Below are 6,000 nucleotides of genomic sequence, written 5' to 3' on the forward strand. Positions count from 1 at the left end.
CTGTATCATCATTGTACATATACACATTCATGTACAAACATAAATATAATAATATATATAAGTATTTTCTTGTCCATTGCCTGTGTACAATGTACAGCAAAAGTACAACAAAACATACAACAATGAATAATACAGAGGGGCTACAGCATAAGCGTAGCTTGATTTGCGTGCAGCCCCCGTAGCATAACATAATAATTATTATAATATACATCGGAAGGAGAATAGGAGGGAGGGATGACTTGCATAGAGATAAGATAGTTGAAAGGAGAAAGGGAAAGGAGAGGTTTGTCTGCTTTCACTAAAGGTTTATACAAAGTAAAATCACCTGTATCACTGATTAGCAAGACATGACAAAATATTTCCTCACCGAGGTACAGGTGGACAGTTGATGCAGGTCATGGTCGGTTACATAATAAGATGGCAACTGACCATTATGAAAGCGAAACATACAGCCTTGCCACCCTCCGATTGCTTGGTCCTCTCTATAGACTAAGTAAACTTTGGGGAATGACAATTTCCGAATTTCCCACAAAAAGTGTGCTTCAGATCGCTTTATTTCAATTCTAAAAACGTAAAAGCTCTGTCGAGCTTCCCCCTCTCACACCCTCCCCTTTTATAGACTTTGTACATAATTATAATACACAGATTGATGCACACGCGGAATAAGAGTTCAATGTCGTGGTTTAGCTATTAACACTTCCCTGAATAAACCCTATTTATTTCCATTTTTTTTGGGGGGGGGGGGGGCTAGAAAAATTAAAAGTAGTGTTGTATCCAAAGTTTGCCCCAGATCACTAAATTTCAGGTTTGAAAATGCAAAATCATCTTCGTGTGGAAGGAGAAATATCCCTTATCTATACCTTCGTGTGCTTGCTTTTTCTGTTTGATTGCTTACAGCAGACATCGTTCATGATATTCACTCTAAGAAATAATACAAGAAGTTTAGGCCGAATGTTCAATAGTAATCTACATCAAAATATACTGCTACCTTAAACAAGTGAGACTGTTTCAAGTCGATAAAACACGCAAAAACATGCATCTAATGACACCATTTTCAACCTCAAAATGCAAAAGTTCTCACCGTGGGAGGGGGACCCCCCCCCCCCCGCTACACCGTCCCCTCCCTCCCCCCTCCCCCCCCCCCCCCCCCGGTCGCTCCGCTCGTTCGGGTTCGTTCGCTTCGCTCCCTTCTTCCACCTCCCTGTTCGCATACTACTGAGTAACCCCCCCCCCCCCCCCCCCCACCCTCTAAGATCAAATCCTGGCTACGCCGGTGCAGTGGTGACAGATACAATGATTCAGCCAATCACTGTCCCAGAATCTCTTTGCTTAAAAATATTTTACATATCATTCCAACAAAGTGGGCACCGACATTGTTTAATTAAAAAAAAAAAAATCTTGAAAAAGGGGGGAAGTGGCGTAGACAAGTCCTCAGGTCATACCTCTAGGTTTAATTTGCGGCCAAGAGAGAAAATTTTAATGTACTAAAGGCGATTGATGTACGTTCAACCCCCCCCCCCACCACACACACACACACACACACACATACACACATACACACATACACATTGCCATTTTACCCAGGAATATTTTTCTATTAGGGCGAGAATATGGTTGTTGTTAGGGATTAGTAATGTGAAAATGTAAAGTGACAGCGACAAGGATGACGATTATGATAAATAAGATATGATACTAAGAAGAAGACTGCCATGACTGCATGATAAGAATAAATTTTCATTTGATTTCATAATTGCATTTACTCCAGAACGGCAAATGATTCAGCCGAAAGGGCTCTTCCTCATGTCCGAGCACAATAACAGTACATAATAACAATAATACCACGCATACGTTTAACTTTGGTCCATGTTAATTCCAATTCAAAATTTATTTTTACCTTTCCAACAGAATGTACGAAGAAATATGTGAAATTTGACATGCGTGTCGTTGAAAATATACACAGCGATCCGGCCATATGCAGGGATAATAACATGTCCGTGTGATCAGTACAAAAAAAAAAGAGACGTACAATTCACAAATTTTAAAAGTGCAACACAGCGATTTTTGAACATCGCCACTACCTTGAATGACTCGGGATTTTAGCAATTAAATGAGTAATTCTCAATCCATAAATTAGGTTACTTTTATTACATTTTGATAAGATAAGTAGTAAGATTGAAAATAGTGATTGTATACTATAGTCGGTACTTTTTGAAAATACTTCCTTAACTTGCCAATCGGAGAAGACGTCAAAATTCTAATGGCTTCAGTATCTAAATCCGCTCGGAATACATTATTTCAGTCTTTTTGTGGGCAAAATTTGGTGCTTTTATACCAAACTATGCATGCAGCATAATCTCACTCTGCCACCGGAATGGTTTTATCTTTCATCTCGCAGAGAGATAGATGCGACCCTTACAAAAAATAACCATGAAATTTACGGTATTACCATGGTAAAACCTCAATTGCCATAGTAAAACCATGGTATCGATGGTATTACTACGAGTACCACAGAAAAACAATGGTGATGCATGGTGATACCACAGAAAAACCATGGTAAAACCTCAATTGCCATAGTAAAACCATGGTATCAATGGTATTGCTACGAGTACCACAGAAAAACCATGGTGATGCACGGTGATACCACAGAAAAACCATGGTAAACTATCAATACCATGACACGACCATGGTACTGATACATATACTATAGAATAACTGTGAAGTCTATGGTATTTCCATGGTTTTACCATAGGCGACACAAAATAACCATGGTAATAGTATGTTATAATTTTTATACCATAGCACTACCATGGTATTACTACCAGTACCATGGAAAAACCATGCCATCTACTGTATTTGCCTGGTATAACTATACAGGTACAATAAAATAACTATGGTGATGCCGGGTTATGGCCATCATACCAAGGCATCACCACGGTATTACCACTTGTACCATAAAATAACCATGGTATATAAGGAATTTCCCCAGTATCGCTGCACTAATTAACCATGGATATACCATGTAATAACCATCATACCATGGCACGGTTCTGGCACTACTAGGCCTACTTGTACCATAGAATAACCACGGAGATACCATATGATAACCATCATACCATGTACTACAACCACAGGGTCTTTAATCGTACCGCAGCATATGTAACCATAGTCTTTTTGTCATCTTCTGTATTTCTAAGGGTACACAAAAATAGCCATGGTGATACCATGGTTCAACAACAACATATCAATTATGATATTCTTATAGCTGAAAGGGACTGTACAGTAGGTACTGGTTGAGATGAGGATTCAGATTTACAACTTATTTTTTTCTGTTAGATGATAAACCTCTCATGAAATAAAGTGTATGAAAGAGCATACACAGCTGTAATTTCAAGAAGGATTCAACGTTTTGAAGAAAATTCGTCTTGAAATGGCTGAGATTACCAACCCCCCCCCCAAAAAAAAAAAAAAAATCAAAATGAAATTGACAGGCCCCATCTTTCATTAGGAGCTCTTTGTTTTAATTTGTTTTTAGATATCTCAGTCATTTCTCAGCCTGTTTTCATTAAATAAACGTTTGAGTCCTCTTCTGCTCTTTATCATTTCAAAGAGTGGTTTCTAAATATCTCGCAAAATGTTACAAGCTGAATCCTCATCTCATCCAGTACTGTATACTCCTTTTAAATGTCAAATAATGACGAAAAAAGGTACATTCTCTACTGGTATCACAAGGGAAAAATGGTCCCATTATAGCTATCCGTTTGACCCAACTTGTTCAAATAGTTGCAAACTGGAAGTAGGCCGATACTCGTTCACATTACCATGGTGTGAATTACCATACAATTAAAGATGAAAATTAATACCAAGTCACGCCATTCCAGCTGACACTAAATTGAATGAGCTGGCACACTCTGAAAAAAAAACCCCAGTCAATTCCAGCTGAATATTATGGCCTGGCTCTAAATCATTGATTATGAAGTTTTATTTGTACCAACTGGAAAACATGTCGTTCAACTGGCAGACTCACTAGTTGACTCCACTTAGACAAGTTGACTCCAAACTAACATTTCATTCCAACTGACAGACTGAAACAAATGAAATAAACTAGGCAATTGTCTACCAATTAGAATTCATTGACATAACCTACAGATTCACCACTGGATTCCAATTGCAAGAAACGGAATAAAGTGTCATACTGAAATATCAACTACCCGATTCCTGTATAGATACAATAATTGTATTGAACTTGACTAGACACAACTGGCAGATTTACCAGTTGATTCCACTTGAAAGCGATGGAATGGACTGGTACACTGAGAAAACATAGATGACTCCAGTTTGAACAAATGGATCAAACTGTGATGAGTGAGTTACATGTGTGTAATAACAACATACCTAATAGTAGTAGCATAGTGGTACTGGTGATAATAATGATGATGATGATAATAATAATAATAATAATAATAATAATAATAATAATGATAATAATAATAATAATAATAATAATAATAATAATAATAAGGTCTTATCCAGGAGAGCCTCTCCAGTGTTGTCGCTGCTCTATACCACAGGGCCCTGCCATACCACTAACAGTTGAACTGTTCTAATGAAAATGACAGATTAAAAAAATTAGATCTATTGTGTAAACTGGAACATTAAAGCCTATTGGTTGATTCCAGTAGGAAGAAATAGACCAAAGTATGCCCTTAGACAAAGTGGGATCAACTGGACACAACAAGCAGATATTTCAGTTGATGATCCACTTGAAAGAAATTGTGTGAAATGGCATACAACAACCAGTTGATTACAGTAGAAACAATGAGTGCACATTCGAGTTCGACACCCACAAATCATACAGCCAACAAATCAAACAACCCATGAATTTGACACCTAGCGAACAAGGCCCACATGACTGCGACACTAGGTAAATAAGGCCCACGACACTTTTACAATAAGCCCCATGATGCAATGTCGAGCTTGTGGGCCGTATGACTTGTGGGATGACCCCGAAAAAATTGGACCAATTTGGTGCAGGTTGAATCGACTGGACACAACTGGCAGATTTACCAGTAAGAACTGGCATACTAAAACATCAACTCCATGATTCCAGCAGATTCAACTTTTTTGAACCAGGCTCTTGTATACCTGTTGCAAATGACTTGACACAACTGATAGATTTATTCAACTTCAAAGCAATGCGGATTTAACCTACATGCACTTTGATAAAGTTTAGGCTGTAACAGTTAGTAGAACCCAGCCGGGTAATGTATCAAACTGGCATGACTGGGGAAGTTCATACCAGTTCATCAAATCTGGCAGTTTTACCAATTGATTCCACTTTTTAAACGATTATAAACGTACCAATACATTACAGTCAAAACTATTGGACCATTATGAGTATACTTGCAACGAATGGGAAAAATCAAAATATATATCAACCGATTCTAAAGGTAAACCCCTTAAACTCTAAGGGACGTGGCAGGAGAGGGAAGGGCGGAATCCACCCTCGATGTTTCGAGTCTGCGATGGAAGAGACCCTGTCATGAGACATTTTCCTGACTTTTTTTCAAGTTCAACTTCAAATTCATTGTTGTTTTTTCCACAGCAAAATAATCTATTTGGTGAACATAAATCTCGCTTTCTTCAATGAAAGTAGAATGCATGTAATTTGTACAGAGAAAGCAATAATTGAAAACCTAAAGTAGGGGTACAATGCAGTGGTTGCTGAGGTAACAAAAGTGAAATAAATGAAATATGCATTGTGTGAAAAAAAGCAGGGACCCACTAAAAAGACAAAGCTTGTGAAGTACGGTCCCTTCTCCGATTGAAAAAAAAAAATCGACGCAAAGATTGATTGAAAACAGCAACAAAGAAACTCTTTAAAAATCTGACTATTCTTTATCGGAGCAGATCCAGGAATTCCGTAACTGGGGTGGGGGTGGGGATGGGGGAGGGATCTGTCATGGTGCCACTTCCGCAATTAAAGGGGGCAGACACGCCCAT

Source organism: Diadema antillarum, unplaced genomic scaffold, assembly GCF_040938485.1.
Source record: "Diadema antillarum isolate AM-2024a unplaced genomic scaffold, OU_Dant_1.0 seq00000546_RagTag, whole genome shotgun sequence".
In the NCBI taxonomy this organism is placed as follows: domain Eukaryota; kingdom Metazoa; phylum Echinodermata; class Echinoidea; order Diadematoida; family Diadematidae; genus Diadema; species Diadema antillarum.